The sequence below is a fragment of the Ailuropoda melanoleuca genome, chromosome 2, assembly GCF_002007445.2.
Source record: "Ailuropoda melanoleuca isolate Jingjing chromosome 2, ASM200744v2, whole genome shotgun sequence".
Classification (NCBI taxonomy): domain Eukaryota; kingdom Metazoa; phylum Chordata; class Mammalia; order Carnivora; family Ursidae; genus Ailuropoda; species Ailuropoda melanoleuca.
The window spans coordinates 79,504,513-79,528,674 of record NC_048219.1 but is presented as its reverse complement, the minus strand read 5'-3'; the positions used below and the strand labels follow the sequence as shown (position 1 = coordinate 79,528,674).

The 24,162-nt window shown below is 40.7% G+C and overlaps 1 protein-coding gene and 1 long non-coding RNA gene across 5 annotated transcripts in view; one reads left to right on the top strand and one right to left on the bottom strand.

Moving 5' to 3' along the window:
- Positions 1 to 7,226, bottom strand: part of LOC117801034 — a 27,039-nt gene extending 19,813 nt beyond the window's left edge. The window contains exons 1-2 of the long non-coding RNA XR_004623357.1: positions 6,703 to 7,226; positions 3,333 to 3,416 (exon numbers count right to left, since the gene is read on the bottom strand). This is a non-coding gene — a long non-coding RNA (uncharacterized LOC117801034). The remainder of the gene's footprint in view (positions 1 to 3,332; positions 3,417 to 6,702) is intronic.
- A 344-nt stretch (positions 7,227 to 7,570) lies between these two features.
- SLC16A1 (solute carrier family 16 member 1) overlaps positions 7,571 to 24,162 on the top strand; it is a 44,229-nt gene continuing 27,637 nt past the window's right edge. For 2 of the 4 annotated variants that reach the window (XM_034654126.1, XM_034654125.1), the window contains exon 1: positions 7,571 to 7,789. The gene's annotated coding sequence lies outside the window, so the exon portion shown is untranslated. Of the gene's footprint in view, positions 7,790 to 9,005; positions 9,111 to 24,162 lie in introns of those variants that run through there. The other 2 variants (XM_034654124.1, XM_034654127.1) reach the window with 2 other exon arrangements.

Below are 24,162 nucleotides of genomic sequence, written 5' to 3'. Positions count from 1 at the left end.
CCATGGAACGGGAGAATATATTTGCAAATGACACTACAGATAAAAGACTGGTATCCAAGATCTACAAAGAACCTCTCAAACTCAATACACGAGAAAAAAATAAACAAATCAAAAAATGGGCAGAAGATATAACAGACACTTTTCCAATGAAAACATAACAAATGGCTAACAGACACATGAAAAAATGTTCAAAATCATTAGCCATCAGGGAAATTCAAATCAAAACCACACTGAGATACCACCTTACGCCAGTTAGAATGGCAAAGATAGACAAGGCAAGAAACAACAATTGTTGGAGAGGATGTGGAGAAAGGGGATCCCTCCTACATTGTTGGTGGGAATGCAAGTTGGTACAGCCACTCTGGAAAACAGTGTGGAGGTCCCTTAAAAAGTTAAAAATTGAACTACCCTATGACCCAGCCATTGCACTACTGGGTGTTTACCCCAAAGATACAGACGTAGTAAAGAGAAGGGCCATATGCACCCCAATGTTCATAGCTGCATTGTCCACAATAGCCAAATCATGGAAGGAGCCGAGATGCCCTTCAACAGATGACTGGATTAAGAAGCTGTGGTCCATATATACAATGGAATATTACTCAGCTATCAGAAAGAACGAATTCTCAACATTTGCTGCAACATGGACGGCACTGGAGGAGATAATGCTAAGTGAAATAAGTCAAGCAGAGAAAGACAATTATCATATGATTTCTCTCATCTATGGAACATAAGAACTAGGAGGATCGGTAGGGGAAGAAAGGGATAAAGAAAAGGGGGGTAATCAGAAGGGGGAATGAAACATGAGAGACTATGGACTATGAGAAACAAACTGAAGACTTCAGAGGGGAGGGGGTGGGGGAATGGGATAGACTGGTGACGGGGTAGTAAGGAGGGCACGTATTGCATGGTGCACTGGGTGTTATACGCAACTAATGAATCATCAAGCTTTACATCGGAAACTGGGGATGTACTGTATGGTGACTAACATAATATAATAAAAAAGCATTAAAAAAAGGTAAGGTGGGGGGAGGGAGGAGGCTTCATCCTTTTAATACACAGTTCACAAGTGGGGTTGGTAGCCCCTGGACCTCACTTGGGTACAGGCATCATAGATATTGTATGGCATAGGGCACTGTGGCAGATTCACGGTTCTCAAAGGTCACCACAGATTGAGTTCATGCTTTACTTAAGCCTTATCTTGTTCACCAGTACAGCAGCATCAAGGTCCAGTTAGAACACCCAGTCTGGCTACCCAGGCAGGTGGATACATAAAGCTAGTCATTATGATCTAAGAGGCCTCCTTCATTTCATGCACCACTCTTCTGAGTCACATCAGGCTGGAGGTACAGCTGTTCAGGAGTTCCAACTGCCTGCTGCTGCTGTTGAGTAGGGGCCATAAGGTCCAAGTTCTCACAATGAAAGATCTCACAGCATAGAGTATGGGGGCCAGGACACCCAGAACTTCCTGGAATACAGGTGATCTTAAAATTAAGCTTTAAAAAACATGTCCCAACATCTCTACCCCCAACTTAGTGCCTAGAAGTGCCTTATGAACACAAGAAGTGAGCACAACTATCCCAAATTCAGATAAGCAGGGAGTAGTTCTTCCCTACAGTGCATTTTCTGGTTTCAAAGGCAGATTTTGTGGCCAACAACTTTTCTCAAGATTGTTTAGCCCTACGAGGGATATAAGGAAACTAGAACAGGATCTTCCCAAGATGGCCTTCAAACTCTAGGGATTAATCTCCTATGGTATTAATAGTTATAAATGACAATTTCTGCTCATGTATTTTTGGTGAGAACGAAATGATGAATACTTCCTGATGATTCCAGAAAATATTGATTATGTGACCTTAAGCAAGTTACTTAACCTTTTGTATCTGTATCTGTCTGTAAAATGGGGATTATAACAGTACTTAGTTCATAGCATTTTTATAAGTAGTACATGAGTTAATATGTGTAAAGTGCTTAGATCAATGCCTGGCATATAGTAATAAGCACTCCCTAAATCGCAGTATCATCAATTTATCATTATTATTATTTCCAATCTCCACTCCATCTGCCTAGAATACTAAAGATGGGAAAGAAAGGAGGGAAGGAAGGAGGCAGAAAGAGTAAAAGGAAGGAAGGAGCTTAGGGTAAGCCAGGGTCAAGGAGGCAGACAGTCTGGCAAGTGTGTAGGACCATGCCTAGAAGGAATGCTTGCCAGGCAAGATTCTAAGTAACGATATAGGTTACAAAGAGCAGAGGCCAAAACTGTCTCTGTGCTGGCAGAAATAAGAAGCAGAACACCGCTTTATCAGACCAGGAATGGAGTGAGGGTATGGGAATTGTTCTGCCATATACAAAGAGAGTCTCAGGTAATCTGGTTGAATCAAATTGAACTAGAGGATAAACAGGTCAAAAGGAATACTCTTGGTACTTGTTACCCAGATGGATTGTTCTGCAACTTTTAAAGTCTTTAAGTCTTTTAAGACTTCAAAGTCTTTAAGCATTAGCGTGAGTTTATCATAATTTTTTAAGTTTCTCCCCCAAATTATTGGGCTTTTTAATCTCAATTGCACACAGTTGTTAAAAAAACAATGTAGGGGGCGCCTGGGTGGTGCAGTGGTTAAGCATCTGCCTTCCACTCAGGGCGTGATCCTGGAGTCCTGGGATCGAGCCCCACATCAGGCTCTTCCGCTATGAGCCTGCTTCTTCCTCTCCCACTCCCCCTGCTTGTGCTCCCTCTCTCGCTGGATGTCTCTATCTCTGTTGAATAAATAAATAAAATCTTTAAAAAATAAAATAAAATAAATAAAAAATGTCAATGTCCCTTACTATCAAAGCCATTGCAAATATAAAAAAAAACGCAGAAAACAATTAGCACACGCAATTACTACACATGTAATTACAATTAGTACACGTGTAATTACAATTAGTACATGTGTACTAGTAAACATAGGACAGTATGATTCCTTGAAAAACACATACTTATTCACAAAAAAATTCTCAAAGACTCAAAGAAGTAGAAAAGCAAATCTCTGGCCACCAAATCTACCAAACACATAAAAATCAGTAGTTGGATATAATCTTTTTTTTACTAATTTGTCATGTTGAGGAATTTTTATTGAGAGCAATTTTGTTTTCTACCAAATTGCTGAGGCTCTCTTCATATGTGGCAGTTTGTTCTGACTGTTTTAACCAAATCATCTCTTGCCAGCAGAGAACCAAAGAAGCCAACTGATTAGGATGCCAAACTGCAGGCTGGTGAGGTAAGTGAAAGGTCAAAACAGAGCAAGAAGAGCCAAGGAAAAACCGGGAGAGCTCAGGGCAAGGCTTGAAATACATACATCTCACCAACACTGAGTTAGTCTTCCTTCAAACGATAGCAAATTCATCTTAGATCCAGACTTGGCCCTCAGGATGCAGCAGGACTACACCAATACAGAACATAAAATTAGAGAAGATGTTCTGAAAGAGTTCACTAGTATTATTTTCAAAGATTTTATTTTATTTTTTAAAGATTGTTCCTTCGAGAGAGAAAAAGTGCACATGCACGCACACAAGTGGGAGAGGGAGAGAAAATCACAAGCAGATTCCACGCTGAGGGCCGAGCCTGACACGGGGCTGGATCTCATGACCCGGCCCAAAACAAAGAGCTGGACCTTAACCAACTGCACCACCCAGGTACCCCAGGATTTTATTTTTAAGTAATCTCTACGCCCAACATGGGGCCCAAACTCACAACCCAGAAATCAAGAGTCACATGCTCCACTGACTAAGCCAACCAGGTGCCCCAAGAGTTCTCTAATTTAAAGAATGTTTTTAGCATTGACATCTTCTTTATGCTAGGTATTTGCTTAGCAAACTCTTTTATTCATACATGGTACAAAAGCAATTTCAAATTTCATTTTCCATACTCCCCTTTGAGTTATTATAAATTATAAGTGGGGAAGTACTCTTAATCAATTATTATTGAGTTTTTAAAAAAAACCCTTCCTGGGGCGCCTGGGTGGCTCAGTCATTAAGTGTCTGCCTTCAGCTCAGGGCGTGATCCTGGAGTTCTGGGATCGAGCCCCACGTCAGGCTCCTCTGCTGGGAGCCTGCTTCTTCCTCTCCCACTACCCCTGCTTGTGTTCCCTCTCTCGCTGGCTCTCTCTCTGTCAAATAAATAAATCTTTAAAAAAAAAAAAACAAACCCTTCCTGGTTTGGTGTTAGTGAAATGAGGATAATAGCATCTTCCAATGCAGAAATGATGAATAATTAAGGGAATATAAGTGGAATATATGAATTCCAGAGAAAATACACTCTTATTATTTTCCTTTTCTAGATAAACAACTGGGTAACTTAGCTTAAATAGTAACTGTTATTAATTTTCAAACTTTTTGCATTTGCATTTCTCATCCCATTACTAATTTCTGAGGTTAAGCCCTTACCTTAAAATCTTCAGAAGTTTTGCTCACTTAACAAGCTTGCCAACAGAAGATTACCCATGTATCATCCAGTCTATCAGCCTTTAAAACAGGAAAGTGAATCTGGGGAATTTCATTCTAAAGCTGAAAGCCACTAAAGCGCATCCTGCCTTCTCTGGTTTTGATGTAATGATTTTGAAAGACTCCATGATGAAATGCTTTTATCTTAAAAACCACACTTGGGGAACGCCTGGGTGGCTCAGACGGCTGAGCGACCAACTCTTGATTTTGCCTTAGGTCAAGATCTCAGGGTCCTGGGATCCAGCCTGGGTCAGGCTCCACCCTCATCCACAGAGTCCGCTTGTCCCTCTCCCTCTGCTCCCCGACGCCCACCCCCGGCTCTTTTTCTTTCTCAAATAAATACATAAATAAAATCTTAAGGGGAAAAAAAGACAGCCTTTCAAAAAAAGAACAAACAGAAAAACAAAAAAAACCCCACACTTGGTACAGTAGAAGAACCTAGAACCTAGAGATCTGGTTCTTCTGATCATGCCATTTATTAGATGAGCAGCCTTAGAAACGTTAGCTCCTCTGGGCCTTAATTTCCATTCTGTAAAACCTCCTCTCAGCTCTAAATTTCTGATCCTGTGCTTACTAGTTTATTTCTTCAGCGTCTCATGGATCAATCAGGAAGAAATCTGGAGAAAAGCAAGAATTTTACCTGTATCATTTCATCAGTTTTGCCAGCTTACCCATCCTATTTCTGCTTTTAAGCCGAGAACCTTTCCCTTGGTTTTGATCTTTCCCTTACGCACTTTATGAACAAATTATAATACTATTACAAACACTTGTAGAGTGCTTTCCAAGTTTTACCAACCCCTTCTGCAAATACTCTTATTTGATTATTATCACAACAGCTCAAGCTGGTGTATATTATCTTCATTACCTGGCTGGCCCAGAAAAGTTCAGTGAATTAATTGTCCAAAGTTAACACAGATAATAAGTTATGGAAACAAACCTTCTGATTCCAAAGTCTATACTCTTTTCACAACACTACAGTTCCTACTCAGAGCAGATCCAGATTTTGTGGAGCCTGAGGCGTACACAATTTTGGTGGATATTTTCAAGAAAAGGAATACAAAAGTGCTAACATGATCCTGTGAACACATTGTTATGGCCCCTCTCAGGGCCCTGGATGGGGTTTATTCAAGTGAAGTGCTTTTAGGATTAATCTTTAGGATTCAGTTTCATGGTTTTCCATGGTTATACAACTACTTAATGCTAATTATATGCCAGACACTTAAGTAAAATACGATTTTTATTATCATAAAAACCCTGAGGTAGGTACTATCCTTGTTTTACAGAGCAGGGAATGAGGCCTGGAGAGAAAATAATTTGCCTAAGGATACAGAGCTTGTAAATGCAAAGTATCAAAATTGGACTGAGACCTGGCTCCCAGGTTATTATAAACCTACCCACTCTGTTCCTATATAAGCCTTCTTTTCCAGTTTCCTGAGAATCAACTTATTCTAACACTTCCCACTACATTCTATAGTTCTGGCCCTGATAAGCTCATGCCTGAACCAGTCCCATTTTGTCTCCGTAACTCAGTTCTCCTACCATCCACCCTAACAACCCTAAAGCCCTGCTGTTCTAAATCCTGGCCACCGGGGTGGCCTGAATTGCCTTAATTCTCTGCATTTATCAAAGGTGAAAAGCAGTTCCTGTTCATACGCAGTGCTTGGCCATATATTCTGTACCATCTTCTGAGGTGTTGAACTACTACTGAAAACTTTCTTTGTGTGAAACCGAGGCAGAGTAGGTGAAGCGAAAGCACATTTACATCTCAGAACCAGAACCCTCAATCCCCACTCTTCAATCTCAGTTCTTCATTTGCAAGACAAAACCTTAAGGCCAACCTCACAGGGCTGTGAAAATTAGGGGCAGAGGGGGCAGGGTTGGGGCCAACAGCAAGTGGTCATCAAATGTTGGCTGATTCTTCTGCCTGACTCAATCCCTCCAAAGAACTTGTAAACTTGTGGAAGGCAGGGACCTTTATACATTTTTGGTATTTCCCAAAAGCCAACATAAGAGACACCTCATGATTATTCAAGCTGATCACCTAAACTGCTGATACACTTGCAGTGTCCGGACTTGCTCAAGAACCTGCAATAGCTCTTAGAACAAAATCAAGCTCTGAAGTCTGACTTTGGATGTTGGTCACTTACAATGTGACCTCTGGAAAGTTACTTAACCTCTCTGAGCCTCAAGCCCCTTATTTGTAAAATGTTAACAATAGTTACCTACCTCATAAGGTTATGAGGATAATTCAGGTGAACTGCTAAGTATATAATCAGCCCCTCAAAACTGCTAGCTCTACTTATATCTTGTCCCGAACATTCAGCGTCCATAAAAACTTGGCCTCTGCATTCTCATTTCTCCATTGTTTCCAACATACACGCCTCCCTAGGGACCAGTCGCCACCCTCTGACCTGCTCTTCTGTGCCGACTTCTGTGTTTAACGCCCAGCATTCATCAAATGCCACAGGGGAGGCTCTGTATTAAGAAAGTTCCATCAGTTCTCTCATCAAAACCACCAAAAGTGCCCAGGAGGTCGGTTCTACTACTGTTGCCATTTTAGAGAACAGGAAACAGGCCCTGAGGGTTTGAGTGACTTCCCCGAGTTCACTGAACTCTGCGGAGGCCACAGCCCGCGCTCACCCCGCCCGCCCCTTCAGCCTATTCCTGAGCCCCAGGTGGCCCCGCGTCCATTCACACCCTGTCCCGTCCCTCCTCTTCCCGTCGCTTCCCCGCTCCTCCGCGCGCCCGTCGCCCCCCACACCTGAGTCAGGCCCCCGGGGGTACGCCCCATCCGTCCTTGGCGGCTTTTCCCTGTTCTCTGTCAGAGACTGAGGGGGAGGCCGGCGCCGGTGCCCCGCACGCGTGGAGGTCACTGCGAACTCCTCGGACTGGGGACCCGAAAGGCGAGCTCCGCAGAGGAGCGCAGCAGCTCCGTGGACGCCGCATAGCGGGGGCGCGGAGCGCGGGTCGTGCCGGGCCGCCGGTCACGTGGCGGGGAGGGGGCGCCAGCGCGCGCCTGAGAGCGTGTGGAGGCGCGAGTCTCGGTTCGGGCGTATGTACTGCGGGGGGAGGGGGCGGCGGCCGGGAGGACCGACTCCGCCCCCTGTGCGCATGCTCCGGCCCCGGCGGATTATAAGGCAGCCCCGCGGTCCCGGCCCGACAAAGTGCTGGCGAGCTGCGACGTGACCTGCCGGCCGCGTGGTGCCCGAGCGAGCGAACGAGGTGGCTGGCGAAGGACGCGACCTGGAGCCTGGGCCCTGCGGGACTCGAGCCGTGTCACGTACACGCTTGGCGGCGCGAACCGCGCATAACGGTTAGTTGGGTAACGGCCGGCGGCGGCGCTGGCCGCGGATCCCGCCGTGCCCCTGCCGCCCTGGCGGATGGGAGGGAGACTCGTGCGGAGGCGCAGACCTGAGTCTCGGGGGAGGGAGGCGGTCCGGCAGGGGCATCGTGGCCGCGGGCAGCCGCGTAGCCCCGGAGCGTGGCGTTGGGGAAGGAGACCTTGAGGCGGTGGGGACAGCGCCTCGCCCCGCCGAGCTGCGGCCCCGTACTCAGGTGCGGGCCACCGGCCTGGCCGGGGAGTTGGGTTTGGGTGCCGGTGACCTTGGGGAAGTAGCTTTTCCCCTAGCGTTCACGAGTCTCCTCAAGAGATGCTTCTGATTTGGAAGAGGGACGACGTGGGGCTGGTTCACGTGGTGCCTCCCCGCTCTCCTGGCCGCGTTCTGCTCCGAGGGAAGGGACTCGGGGCGGGAGTTATTTTGGACTCGTGGCATGCCCGCCCCAACCTCGGCCAGCCAATCCTTGCCCCACCTGGTGTCTTGCGAGAGTGGTTTGGGGAGCCGCAGTCCCCGCAGCCAAGACGTGACCGCAGGGTTCGAGTGCACTTTGCGGAGGGAGCAGTGCAGCCGGCAGACTCCGGGACGGGTGCTGACGGGAACTCTTTGTCATTCAACGTGTGGTTGCGGAACCTCGACTGTAGCGCCCTCGCGCTCCTGGTCTTGAAGGCGGCCCTGTGGGGAGGAATCTGAAGGATAGCGTTACACTTGGTCAGATGCAGTCGTTTTGTTCCAAGTACATCCTTTTTTCCCACGTGCGTTTTAGCATTTCTTTGTCACGACTTATTTGGTGTGAAAGGCAGTGGCCCAAACTACTTTGTAATTATTTTCAACCAAGAAACAACCGGATTTCTACTTGAGCTGGGTTTCCAGCGTTTGCTTACAAACTAGGCGCCTGCCGATAACAGTAGAATGTTTACAAAGTGACTCTTTACCATAACTAGTTTTGAAAATTTTTTTTTCAAAAGTTATTCCGGTTTCGAAATAAAATGCGTACACGTCAGTGCCTGATAAAACAATGTGGGCTTAGTAACTAGTGGAATGTCGTGATAGGGTGAACTCTGAATTGTGTGGGAGTCTGGAAGAGTATGACTAGGAATTAGGCATTAATAAACAATGTCAGTGTCGTTTACCAGAAACTCTGAGTGAATTAGAGACTAATGTATCTTCAGCTTTTTAGTTTGGCATTAAGTAGTACCTAAAAGTCCAAGTCTTATGCCCTGGAGTACAACTTCGCCTTCAAATTGCCTTAGAAAATATCAGGAGTTCAAGACATCCAGCCTTTAATATAGGCAATGGGTAAGTATTATTTAAAAGTTTAACATACTTGAGTAATTTAGGGTTTAGATAAATGCTGTTCTTTAATCATATTGCAGTGACTCTTGTTAAATATGCAAGTTAATGGTCTGGAGAGCATTTTGTGAGATTTTTATAGCTGAATAGGTTTAAAGGTTTGGTTGTAAGCTTAACATAATAGGCGATCACATCCCTAAACAGATTTTAAAAAAGGATAAAAAGGTCATAGGATGAAACCAATTGATAGTGTTTCACTAGTTTACACGCCTTTTTATTTTTTCAGTATTAATGCATATAATATTAAGCCTGGAAAAGATCTTAATGACCAGCTAGTCAGATTCCCTAATTTTATAGATTAGGAAATTGAAGTTGGAGAAGTGAAGTGACTTAACATCTTAGGTGTGAAAACTTGTGTGTGGGAATTACTGTGTCTTTTGACTCCCGTTTAATCAGATTGGCACTCTTGAGCTTTCTGTAAAATTGTTAATATGGATATAAATTAATTTAGTATAAATTAAATTTTAGTATAAAATAGATATTGTGAGTGACTTTTTCCCAATTTATGTCCTTCATGCCCATTGTGTTTTCAGTCCACTTTAAAACGCATCCCTGTGTAGGATTTAGGTCCCTGTAAACGACTATATGGCCAGTCTGTTTTTGTTGCAGGTGAAGACTAGGAAGATGGAACTTAGAGGTGAGAAAAACAGACCAGAGAGTTGTGAATATTTATGTATTCAGCAATTTGTTATTAGCTGCTAGGCACTATGAGAGACTTAGGATTCAGCCATAAACAAGTTCTGGCTCTGTTCCTCCTGGAGTTTGTAGTTTAACTGGAGAGCATATAGACGGGTAACAGTGATTACCACAAGTACTCTTTATAAACAAATATTGAGTGATACAATAGAGGAAGTACAGGTTCCTGTGGAACGAAATAGTGTGTTCTGTACTTATGAGAAGACACCCAACCTAGTATAGAAGCAATCTGGGTAGGCGTCTCTGAGGAAATGCTACTTAACTTTTTAGACTTGAAGGTTAGGAGCTAACTAGGCCAGGAAGTGATGGTGGAAAAAGCATTCCAGCCATGAATGCTGAAGCTACAGTCAGAGTACAGCATGCATTGGAAAAACTGCAAGAATTTACCAAAGCTAAAGCATAAGAGGGAGGAGGGAAAGTAGGGAGAGATGGAAGTTGGAGAGGTAGATAATATCAGATAATGGAAGGCCTTATAAGTTATTTTAAAGCATGCGGGAAGGGACTAGGTTAAAAATTTAAGGAAGCACTCTTGCCTTGAAGCTAATCAAAAGTAGTTTAAGGGTTTTAAGTGGAGTTGAGGATCGTATTTTGCATTTTAGGAACTTCACTCTGCATACACTGTAGGAAACAGGCTGAAGGAAGGCTGTTGGGAGTGTGTGAGACCACAGTGATGAACAGTAGTGGGAGGACGGAAGAGGGGGAAGCACACAGGATTCAGTGAGGGATCAGATGTGGGAAACTGGGGCAGCCAGAGTTAATAGTATCTCCGAGGTTTCTAGCTTGACCAAATATGATTTTGTGGCTTTATTAGATGATATTTGTCTCCATTTAACCAGTGGGGGCAATTAAGACATTGTATGACTAGCCCAGGGCTGCTCATGTTGTAAGTCTTGGAAATAAAACAAATCCATTCCTGTCCTCTTTGTAGTTCTGTTGGTGTTACTGATAGTGATTTTTTTTCTAATTTATTTCCCTCTAAACAAACTATTATCAAAAAATTTCAAACACTGTTGAGAGCCAGTGTTTCATCTATACCCTTTTCTACTCCCCGACACCTGCTGGGTTATTCTGAAGCAAATCGTATGTGTATAATTACTTCATCTATGAATATTTCAGTGTATCTCTAAAAGACATGATTCAAAAAAATCACCACATACTGTTATCTCACCTGTAAAAATGAACATAACCAAATAACCAGGCAGTATTCAAATTTTCCTCAGTTGGTTTTTTTGGGTCTTTTTTTTTTTTTTAAGTAAGCTCTGCACCCAACGTGGGGCTTGAGCTCAAGACCCCGAGATCAAGAGTCACATGCTAGATTGACTGAGCCAGCCAGGCATCATACCCCTAGGTGGTGGTGGTGGTTTTTGTTGTTGTTTTCTCATTTTTAAAGATTTATTTGAGAGAGAGAGAAAGCATGGTGGGGAGGGACAGAGGGAGAAGTGAGGCAGACTCCATGCTGAGTGCAGACGGAGCCTGACTGGGGGCTCCATCTTACTACCCACCCTGATGCGGTGACCTAAGCTGAAACCAAGAGTCAGGCGCTCAACCAGCTCTGCCTCCCAGGCACCACGACCACCCCCGCCAGGTTGCTTTAAACAATTGGTTTGTTTGATTTGGGATCCAAACACAGTCACACATTACATTTGGTGGATTTATCTTTTAATCTACGTTTTCCCCCTTTCTCCTCATAATTTATTTGCTGAAGGAACCAGGTTATTTTTCCTGTAGTTCCCTCATTCTGGATTTTGTTGACTGTGTCCCTTTGGAATAGTTTAACGTTTTAGTTCAACGTGTCCCTCTATTCCCTGTATTTCCTGTAAATTGGTAGCTAGGTTGAAGACTTCAAGCATGCTTAGATCAGTTCAGGTTTGATTTCTGAGAGTAGAGACAGTGTGGAGGAGAGGACAAATATAATTCATAGGTGATGATGTATATTTCCATCAGGAAGCCTATGTTTGGTTATCTCTGATTCTGCTATATTAATGGCTTGGTTCCGTTATTTCATTAACGGTTTGCAAATGGCCTTTAATTCTCTAACATTCCTTTTTTTTTTTTTTTTTTTTTTTTTTTAGATTTTATTTATTTAGGGACGCCTAGGTGGCTCAGTCAGTTAAGCATCTGCCTTCGGCTTAGGTCATGATCCCAGGGTCCTGGGATGGAGTCCCGCTTCTCCCTCTACCTGCCACTCCCCCTGCTTATGTTCTCTCTCTCTCTCTCTCTCAAATAAATAAAATATTTTTTTTGAAGATTTTATTTATTTATTAGAGAGAGAGAGAAAGAGAGTACAGGGGAGGAGCAGAGGGAGAGTGACAAGCAAGCTCTCCTCTGAGCAGGGAGCCAGTGTGGGGCTCCATCCCAGGACTCTGGGATCATGACCTGAGCTGAAGGCAGGCACTTAACCAACTGAGCCACCCCAGCCCCTCTCTAACATTCTTTAATTGATTAACTAGAAAATCTCTAGAGAGAAGTGGGTTTTTTTTTTTCCCCTCAGTTTTATATTGAGATCTAATTGACATTGCTGTGTAAGTTTAAGGTATACAGCATAATGGTTTGACTAGCGTATATTGTGAAACGATCGCCACAGATTAGTTTAGTTAGCATTCATCAGCTCCCTAGATAAAATACAAAGCAAAAAAAATTTTTTTCCTCCTGAAGAGAACTCAGAATTTACTCTCTTAACCTTTATACATATCAAACAGCATTGTTAACTATAGTCGTCATGTTGTACCTCACATCGCTAGTACTTATCTTATAATTGGAAGTTTGTACCTTTCGACCGGTTTTTAAGTAGTAAGGGCAAGTTAAAGTTTGTATGTTTTAACACAATATCATATGTGATTGAGACACTATCTTTTTTGGAGAAATGTATTTAAATGTATCAAGGTACATCCTCTTTAAAAGCCAGTATTTTGTTAAAATGTTTTTAGCATTTGGGGCGCCTGGGTGGCTCAGTCGTTAAGCGTCTGCCTTCGGCTCAGGCCTGATCCCGGAGTCCTGGGATCGAGCCCCACATCAGGCTCCTCTGCTGGGAGCCTGCTTCTTCCTCTCCCACTCCCCCTGCTTGTGTTCCCTCTCTCGCTGGCTCTCTCTGTCAAATAAATAAAATCTTTAAAAAAAAATGTTTTTAGCACTTGATATTAACATTTCAGATGGTTTTTAGTATTTGGAATATTTAGAATTTCTATTCTTACAGTGATAGGGTTTCTTTTGGTCTACTCTGCTCTTTCTTGAAGAGCTTATTTGTTCCCATAGTTTTTGGGGAATTTCTGGTAGAAATGCTGTAACCAGAATATAGATTTTAAATTCCTTAAGTACAGAGGTTGATTACTCTTATTAGTAATCTGTTTTTGTAATTACCTCTTGGGCATTTCAAACTTAAAATGTTGCCTAAGGTTCATTATTTCTGCCTGTTCTCAACTTCCCGTCATCCCTCAAATCTAGTCTTTTTTTCTGACTACATTCTTTCAGGTAGTTAGGCTTAAAACCTCTGAGTCATCTTAATACTCCCCTAGTGGACCCCCTGCCCTCCCACATGCACATGCAATTATGTGCCAGACGCTTCTCTTCTTTGTCATCTCTTGTGTCCATTTCCCCCCCCCCCCACCCCACTTTTCATTTTATCATTACTCCCTAGTTTTGGCTGTTGCTATGATTGTTGCAGTGGCCTTGTACCTTATATCATTGCCATTTCCCTTTTCCAGTCTGTTCTGTAAAGTGCTACCAATTCTGATCATGTCATTTCTTTAAACAAAATCTTCTCATGGCTTTCTAGTGCCTACCAAATTTAATATTTGTCTGGATAGATTTAAGTCTTCAATATGTGAGTCCAAGTTACCCTTCTGAGTTGTAGGTTATTCTTCCTTTAACTTGCACTGACAAACTGAAGTATTTCTCCATGCTTTTTTCCCTGTAATTTTTTTTTCTCTCTTCCTGGTCATAGGATCCATTTTATAATGGATCTGTATGCCAAGATTAGTATAGTTGAGATGTTTGAGCCCTGGTGTCCTATAAAGAAGTGATGAAACAACAATAATGATCTAAGGAAATGGTGATTTCTCTTCTGGGGTCACAGTACACACAATGACAGCACAAGTTCACATCTACCAACAGGGAGACTGGCTGCAAGGGCTAAGCTATTGAGGAGTACAACTGACCATTTATGCAGAAGAAGCAGGATCCAGCTCTGTTGGTTGTCTGTACTACTCCGTTACTAATCACAGCTCATAATATTGTTGACTCTAATCTGGTTTGATTACGATGACTTAGTGTTCATATAAAGGAGAAATTACTCAATGTATAAGCATTTTAAGCTGCATATTCGATCGTTGAAAAATATTTCTTCCCTTTGATTTTGCTCTTACTGTGTAAATCACCAAAGATTATTGAGTGAAAGCTTGATAATTCTGCCCTAGTGTGTTAAACTGTTTTGGATAGCAATGGGGCTTTTTTTTTTTTAATTAAGTTTTTATTTTAAATTGAATACATTTAACATACAGTGTTATATTAGTTTCAGATAGACAATATAGTGATTGAACAATTCTGTACATTACTCAGTGTTCATCATGATAAGTGTACTTGTAACAGGGCTTTTTTAAGTTGCCTTATATGGTTTTGAGATTCAAAGCTTTTACTTTTATCTCTGCTTACTTTTACTTTTTCTCTTCTCTTCTCTTCTCTTCCTTTACTCTTACGTTTACTTTTTCTCTTCTGTTCCCGTATCAGGGGTTTTTAACCTGGGATCCACAGATTGGGCTTCCATGGTGGATGGAATTCAGGGAGTCGCTGAACTTGCTGGAGAAAAAAAATTACATCTTTTCATTAGCTTCTACATAAAATTTAGATTTATTTCAACTATGAATGTAGGTAACAAGCCATAAGTAGTTTCAGCAGTATCTGTGACTTTGTCATCAATAGAAATCACATATTTTCATATAATATGGTGCTTGCAGCCATCTTGAAATTGTTTAAACTCACCATTATCTCAAAATTACTGTGATTATTAGACCTACTACTAGATCTTATCTAATTTGTTATTTTTAAAAGCACATATCAATTAAAAAGCATATATCAATTAAAAATATATTTTGACAATTATATGTTTGTATTTTATGCATTTAAAAACCTCATTCTAACAAGAATAATGACAGGTTTTACCAAATCGTCAAAGGAATCTGTGACACCAAAGAGGCTAAGAACTTCTGTTCCTAACTCCTCCTAACTCTTACATTGTCTGTTCTTTTTTTTTTTAGATTTTTATTATTATTTATTTATTTATTTATTTGACAGAGACAGAGACAGCCAGCAAGAGAGGGAACACAAGCAGGGGGAGTGGGAGAGGAAGGCAGGCTCATAGCAGAGGAGCCTGATGTGGGGCTCGATCCCACAAAGCCAGGATCACGCCCTGAGCTGAAGGCAGACGCTTAACTGCTGTGCCACCCAGGCGCCCCTACATTGTCTGTTCTGATATAAGAATGGTTAGCCAGAAGCTGTGATGGAATATAGCATACAAATCATGATATCTCAGGCTTATGTAAATTACTCAGCCGTTGACTTTTGTACACTAAATCATAAATTTTGACCTCACAAATGATAGGGAAAAAATGCTTGTGTGTATATTCTAAGTCCTAGTAGGATGATTTCTACAAATTTGGGCAGAATAATTTTCCTTTGTATTCAGGAGGTATATGTTTATATAACTTAAAATTATGGTTTCCAAAGTTCTGAGCCACCCAGGCGCCCCCCCCCAAATTCTCTTAAATGCCATAAGTTAAATGGAATAGGGGGTGTCTTTATTGATTTGGGGGACTTTCTTGCCCTCTTTTGGATATATCAGCAAAGGTGCTTCAAATTGCTTCAAATCTCATCTTCAGAGCTTCATTTTTATTTTGCTCAGCTGAGCGAATCCCTAATGGGGTCAGTGGAATTCAGGTTTGAAATACCTGCTCTGGAGATTAGAAATACACATCCTTGGGGTGCCTGGCTGGCTCAGTTGGAAGGGCATGCGAGTCTTGATCATGCATGAATTTGAGCCCCACACTGGGTGTAGAGATGACTTAAATAAAAATGAAAGCAAGACACATCCTTTCTTTTTAAGATTTTATTTATTTCTTGGGGCACCTGGGTGGCATAGCGGTTAAGCGTCTGCCTTCGGCTCAGGGCGTGATCCCGGCGTTGTGGGATCAAGCCCCACATCAGGCTCCTCTGCTATGAGCCTGCTTCTTCCTCCCCCTGCTTGTGTTCCCTCTCTCGCTGGCTGTCTCTATCTCTGTCAAATAAATAAATAAAATCTTTAAAAAAAAAAAGATTTTATTTATTTCTTTTGTGAGAGAAGGGAGTGTGAGGGAGAGAGCACGAGTGGAGGGGTGGGGCAGAGGGAGAGGGAGAAGCAGGCTCCCCGCCAAGCAGGGAGCCTGACGCTGGACTCAGTCCCGGGACACTGGGATCATAACCTGAGCCAAAGGCAGGTACTTAACCGACTGAGCCACCCAGGCGCCCAAGACACATCCTTTCTATTGTGATTGTGTAATGATGTTGTTTGTATTTACTGTGTCACCTAGAGTACTACTTGGTAGCCTTAGTAGAAGGAATACGAATGGTTTAATAATTACTGTAGTTTCCAGGAAAATAAAACACTTATTTGAAAATTGTATATTTCTAATAAAGGAACTGATAATTATCTTAAAAGACTATATAGTCTTGTTAGCAATTAAGAAGGCTATTTAAGTTTTGGGGTTTTTTTTAAGATTTTATTTATTTGTCAGAGACAGAGACAAGCAGGGCGAGTGGCAGGCGGAGGGAGAAGCAGGCTCCTGCTGAGCAAGGAGCCCGATGCGGGAGTCGATCCCAGGACCCTGGGATTGTGACCTGAGCTGAAGGCAGATGCTTAACCAACTGAGCCACCCAGGCGTCCCATATTTAAGTTTAACTGTAGTGTGTTTTGAGGTAATAAATGCTGACTTCTTTTTGCTACATCTTTAGCACCTATGAATATTTTCTAAAAAAGTTTTGCATGTTTGCAATAGCCAAACTATGGAAAGAGCCCAGATGACCATCGACAGATGAATGGATAAAGAAGATGATGTGTGTGTATATATATATATATATATATATATATATATATACAATGGAATATTATTCAGCCATCAAAAAATGAAATCTTGCCGATTGCAATGATGTGGATTGTACTAGAGTGTATTATGCTAAGTGAAATAAGTCAGTCAGAGAAAGACAAATACCATATGATTTCACTCATATGTGGAATTTAAGAAATAAAACAGAAGAGCATAGAAGAAGGGAGGGAAAAATAAAACGAAATAAGAGAGGGAGATAAACCATAAGAGACTTTTAACCATAGGAAACAAACTGAGGATTGCTCAGGGGAAGGTGGGATGGGGTAACAGGGTGATGGACATTAAGGAGGGCACGTGATGTAATGATAGCACTGGGTGCTGAACTCTACCTATGAAACTGATGATACACTATATGTTAATTAATTGAATTTAAATAAAGTAAAATTTTAAAGACTTTGCAAATACACGTTTGAGAATGGTGGGTAATGATTTAATGCCAAACAGTACTCAATTTTATACTCTTCTGTGGTTTGTCTGTTACTGATGAAACAAACAAGAAAACAAAACAACTTAGTTTTTGAGATAATGAGGGTCAAAGTTAGCATAATAATGTTCATACTCATTCAAGGGATGTTTATTAAAGAATTACCATGTGTACAAGCAGTTACTAGGAAGGGATGAGGGAATATATATTTTAAAATATGGTTTGAGAACTTTTAGAATGAGAATAAAGCTTTGAAATGAAATGTTAGTATATTACTACATTGTCTGTAGTTCTCAAAACTTAAGATCTGTTTACGTGAAAGTAAGTATAGTGTTAATTATTTCTGTCAGTGAATAGTTAAACTCAGCCTTCTGCAAGAAAAAGAAAAGGCTTCTTTGTTTATCTTTTAAAGAATTGTAATACGTTTATGCTCCCATTAGGGTTCACAATACTGGAAGTGAAGTAGATTCTAGCAGAAATACCACCTACTGCATTCATATACTCATGCATATTCAAAGTAATATAAATGACACAACCCTAACAACACATCTATTTGTAATTTTAATCTAACTACATTTTTTTAGATTCTGGAACAAGATGGGTCTTAAATTAATAAATTGAAGTGGCCCACTTAGATCTTGATTTGGTGAATATATTTTTGGATTGCTGAAGAAAAACAGAACATATACAGGTATTCCAGAATATAACCTGGAGTTCTGCCAAGCAGAACCTGCCATTGAAGGATAAAGCCTCCCAACTTCCCCTTCTTTGCTACTACTCACATTCTTTATTTTATAAAATGTGAAATGGTTTTATATTTGGAAACTCTTGCCCAAGCAAGATATAAATTAGCATGTGAAAAGGAACAGGACTTGGCCTAAACATGGACAATAGCCAACCTTTCTCTGTGAGAAGCCGGCAAAAATGAAGCATTACAGAAGCCACGATCTGCTGGTGTAGTAGTAACTCAGAAAGTGAGACTGATTAGATTAGGTTCTATGTGCCAAAAATTGTTTTCAGTAATTTTTCTTCTTTATTTAAAAACAAACAAGGGGTGTCTGGGTGACTTAGTTAAGTGTCCAACTCCCAATTTTGGCTTAGGTCATGTTCTGAGGGTTGTGAGATAAAACCCCAAGTCAGGCTTGGTCCTGGGGTGGAGCCTGTTTAAAATTTCTCTTTCCTTCTCCCCCCTCTCTCATGCCCAGTCTCTCTTCCTAAAAAATAAAAATAACAAAAACAAACAAAAAAACTTCTCTGCCTCTTTGACTATATAGGGCACTAGGTCCAGAAAGCATAACATAATATGGAGGATTTTTCCTGGTTGCATATTTTTCTTTGCTTCTCAAAAACTGGGGAAATCAGATTCCTTGAAGTTCATCTAATGCTGACTTTTGGAGGTGGTAGGAAGTTAAATTTTTTAAAGTAGTAGGAATAGCCTTTGTCCTTAATTCATGATCTAAAAGCACACACCTAAACTAATTAAGGAAATAGTTACTTATAAAGAAAGAAAGAGACATACAGTTTAGTATCTTAGAGTTTTCAGAATGCAACATAAGAAGCACTAAGATGTCATGGAGGAAATTAAGTCCACGTGGCATGATGTATTCAGAAAAACAATGAAGATATTGGTGGGCTAGAGTAGATTTTTAGTATTAGATAAAATTAGAATTATGGAAGTTGTCATTAAATGAAAATTTCATTTTTATTAACTACTAAATACTTTTATTACATCAATATGTGAATTTGGAATGAAACTGTACTATCTTTTTGCCTGTTTCTGATACGGTCTTTAAGACTAAGGTGTCCTAAAGCAGTGGTGCCTCTTGAATTGTCTTTTTCTTCCTGGAGAATCATGCAGTTGACTTTCTCTTCCCTTTGCTCATTCACAATTGAGATTAATTGAAGTGTGATTCCATCATGAATTCTAAATACATACTTCAGAAGTCCCTTACGTTCCCTCCTCTACTTCTACTCTTACGTAGTAGTATTACCAGAATATCTCTTCTTTTTCCCTTTCTCTCATCTCTGGTTTATGAGATTAAAAAAGCCTCAGTCTTTGCTAATCAGTGTGAGAAGTGCTAATGATACAACAGTATGAAGGAGAAGGAAGCTTGTGAGTATACATTTTAATTGTGACTAATGTAATAAAGATTTGGTTCTACTAACTTCACTTAAAGCTTTGAAGTATCCATAGAAGTTATTTTCTAATTTCTGAACATCATCATCTGCCTCCTTATCCCCCCCCAATTAAGCCCCACTATTAAAGAGAACTAAACTAACTCGATTTCATGGGTTTTGTCTTAGTTTATTATACTGTTATTTTTTAATATGTATTAAAAACATACATTAATTTCTTTGTGGCGTGAGACCATAGTGAAGTGGGAAAGTTCTCTGAAGTTAGGAGTTTGCAGTAAAAAGTAAAAATGAGTTTGCCACTTCGTTTGACTAGGTGTCCGTCTTTGGCCCAGGAATCTTAATTAATGCTGAGTCCTAAGTAACCCACAGACCTGTTATATTGAAGAGTTACCTGTTTTTTAATTCACGTAATGTTCAATAATCCATGAACTTTAAATGTAGAAAAAAATGACAATGCCAGTTATTGTGTGTCTTAAACCTTACCATAAAGTAGAAAGCCACTATTTAGAAATAATACTGTGGATCTGGACACATCCTGAAAAATATTTCTGATACTAAATGGAAAAAGCAGGCGGTAAAGCAGCATGAAATATAATCGTATGTTTATATTACATACATGCTTATGTATCACTGTCCTAGAAAGAAGTTTAAGAGAATTTTCATCAAAATGTGAATAAGTGATATAAGGATGGTAGAATGACAGACAAGAATTTTTTTTCTTTTTTTTTTTTTTAAGATTTTATTTATTTATTTGACAGAGACAGCCAGTGAGAGAGGGAACACAAGTGGGGGAGTGGAGAGGAAGAAGCAGGCTCCCAGCAGAGTCTGATGCGGGGCTTGATCCCAGAATGCCGGGATCACGCCCCAAGCCGAAGGCAGACGCTTAACAACTGAGCCACCCAGGCGCCCCAGACAAGAATTTTCTTTTAAAGATTTATTTATTTTATTTGAGAGAGAGCATGCAATTGGGTGGGAGGGTGATGTGGGATGGGGGGAGGGGGGAGGGAGAACCCTCAAGCAGACTCCCCACTGAGCACAGAGCCCGATGAGGGGCTTGATCCCTGAGACCATGACCTGAGCTGAAACCAAGAGTCAGCCTCTTAACAGACTGAGCCACCCAGGTGCCCCCAGCCAGACTTTATTTTCTATGTACATAGGTATATCTTCTAATTTCTCTATAATGAGTATGTATAACTTACCATCTTTTATTACTTTGCTACTTTGTGTTTTTTTATTACAAAGTAACGTATGTTGGTTGGAACAAATCAAACAACACAGGTATATGGAAAGAGTATTATTATCTACCGCTCACAACCTCCAACCAATATAAAGTTTCATATACATTACTTTTTTAAAAAATTTCTTCCCTAGAATCTAAACTCCATGAGGGCAGCAGGGACCATGTCTGTTTAGTTTACTGCTTTCGCTCCAACCGCTCAAATTTTATTAAATGAATGGCAAAAAAGTTTGGTGTATACACTGATATAATTTTTTAAAATGATCACATAGTCCTATTATGTTTAAGTTTAAAAATCTGAATTGCAGGGGCGCCTGGGTGGCACAGCGGTTAAGCGTCTGCCTTCGGCTCAGGGCGTGATCTCGGCGCTATGGGATCGAGCCCCACATCAGGCTCTTCGGCTATGAGCCTGCTTCTTCCTCTCCCACTCCCCCTGCTTGTGTTCCCTCTCTCGCTGGCTGTCTCTATCTCTGTCGAATAAATAAATAAAATCTTAAAAAAAAAAAATCTGAATTGCAAAAACATTCATGAAATTTAGGACATTGATAATTGATCCTCTTTGGGTCTCATAAAACTAAAATCCTACTTTTGTATGAGTATTTATTATTAACAGGTTATGCCCCTTCATTGGCACGAATAGAAACTAACCCTTGTTCTTTGGTATTGTCGTGTTTATAAAGAAAGTTACACCACAGTTTGTGCTTGGGTAGTAGAAAGGAAGGGTGAAATGCCTCAGGAATGCAGTATGGCGCTTAAGAAGTTGTTAAAAACAAGAATAATTAATCTGCTACTATAAGGCTATTACTGGGGGCACCTAGGTGGCTCAGTTAAGCAGCTGACTCTTGGTTTCCGCTCAGGTGAGATTGAGCTCGGCAGGAGTCTGCTTGAGATTCCCTGCTTCTCCTTTTCCCTTTGCCCGTCCCTCGGCTTGTATACACTCCCTCTCTCTATCTCTCTCAAATAAATAAAAAAAATTTTTAAAAAAAGACTTAAGGGGCGCCTGGGTGGCGCAGTCTTTAAGCGTCTGCCTTCAGCTCAGGGTGTGATCCCGGCTTCTGGGATCGAGCCCCACATTAGGCTCCTCCGCTGGGAGCCTGCTTCTTCCTCTCCCACTCCCCCTGCTTGTGTTCCCTCTCGTTGGCTCTCTTTGTCAAATAAATAAATAAAATCTTAAAAAGAAAAAAAAAGACTTCAAGTTTTTATTTTAATTCTAGTAGTTAACATACAGTGTTTTATTAGTTTCAGGTGTACAATATAGTAATCCAACACTTCCATACATCACCCTGTGCTCATCACAAGTGCACTCCTTAGTCCCCATCCCCTATTTCACCCATCCCCCACCCACCTCCCCGGTGGTAACCAGCTATTTATTCTAATTGTTTCTTGATTTGTCTCTTTCTCTCTCTCTTTTTTTGACCTTTGCTTGTTTCTTAAATTCCAGATATGAGTGAAATCATATGCTTTTTGTTTTTCTCTGACTTATTTTGTTAAGCATAATACTCTGGCCCCATCCATATCCTTGTAAATGGCAAGATTTCATTCTTTTTATGACTGTATGCCTTTGTATGTACATACATCACCTCTTTATCCGTTCATCAGTCAGTGGACACTTGGGCTGCTTCCATATCTTGGCTATTGTAAATAATACTACATTAAACATAGGGGTGCATGTATCCCTTTGAATTAGTGTTCTTGTATCATTTGGGTAAATACCCAGAAGTACGATTGCTGGATCATGAGTTCTATTTTTAACTTCTTGAGGAACCTCCATACAGTGGCTGCACCAGTTTGCATTCCCACCAACAGTGCATGAGAGCCCCTTTTTCTCCACATTCTCACCAACACCTGTAGTTTGTTGATTTTAGCCATTTTGTTGTTGATTTTAGCCATTTTGAGAAGTGTGAGGTGAATATCTCATTGTAGTTTTAATTTGCATTTCCCTGATGGTGAGTGATGTTGAGCATCTTTTCACGTGTCTGTTGGCCATCTATAGGCCTTCCTTGAGGAAATGTCTGTTCATGTCTTCTGCCTATTTTTAATTGGATTATTTGGTTTTGGGTGTTGAGTTTTATAAGTTCTTTATAGATTTTGGATACTAATCCTTTATTGGATATGTCATTTGCAAATATCTTCTCCCACTGTGTAGGTTGCCTTTCGGTTTTGTTGTTTCTTTTCACTGCACAGAAGCTTTTCATTTTGATGTAGTCCTGATAGTTTATTTTTGCTTTTGTTTCCCTTATGTCAGGAGACCTATTTGGAAAGAAGTTGTTATGGCCAGTGTCAAAGAAGTTACTGCCTGTTTTGTCTCCTACGATTTTTATGGTTTCAGGTCTCACATTTAGATCTTTAATCCATTTTGAATTTACTTTTGTGTATGGTGTAAGAAGTGGTCCGGTTTCATTCTTTTGCATGTAGCTAGCTGTCCGGTTTTCCCATTTGCTGAAGAGACTGTCTTTTTGCCATTGAATGTTCTTTGTTGAAGATTAATTGACCATATTATTGTGGGTTTGTTTCTGGACTTTCTGTTTTGTTCCATTGATCTGTGTATCTATTTTTTGTGCCATTACCATACTGTTTTGATTACGACAGCTTTGTGATTTAACTTGAAATCTGGAATTCTGATGCCTTTAGCTTTTCTTTTCTTTTTCACGATTGCTTTGGCTATTTCTGGTTCCATACAAATTATAGGATTGCTTGTTCTAGTTCTGTGAAAAATACTATTGGTATTTTGATAGGGATTGCATTAAAAGTATAGGTTGCTTTGGATAGTCTAGACATTTTAACAATATTTGTTCTTCCAGTCCATGAGCATGGAATGTCTTTTCATTTCTTTGTGTTATAACACTATTACTTTTCATCCTGGATGGTATTTGATAGCTAATGAGCTTCACTTTTTTTCTTCTTGAAATAGTAATTCATTAGGAGCAATGTTAAACTGAAGATTTATGTTTTTCATATTATGTCCCCTTAAAAGAAACCTACTTATTCTTAGAAAAGTGGGAGCCAGAACCCTAGTAATAAAAGAAACTAAATTGGGTCTCATTGTTTTACTCTGTTCTCATGGTTTGTTATTTGTCAGCTGGAGTAGAAATAGTTAATAGTTTCTTGAAATCTTTTTATAAAATAAACATTTTAACAATTTCACAATTTTTCATGCAATCTTGAGTTTTATATTATTAAAGGGAGGAGGTTTTTTGGTTTTTTTTTTTTTGTTTTTTTTTTTTAAGATTCTCTATTTGAGAGAGAGAGGAGAGAGTGCACGTACAGAGTGAATGAGAGAGAACCTGAGTCAGGGGAAGGGCCAGTGGGAGATAGAGAAGCAGACTCCCCGCTGAGCAGGGAGCCTATTGTGGGGCTTGATGTGGGGCTTGTTCC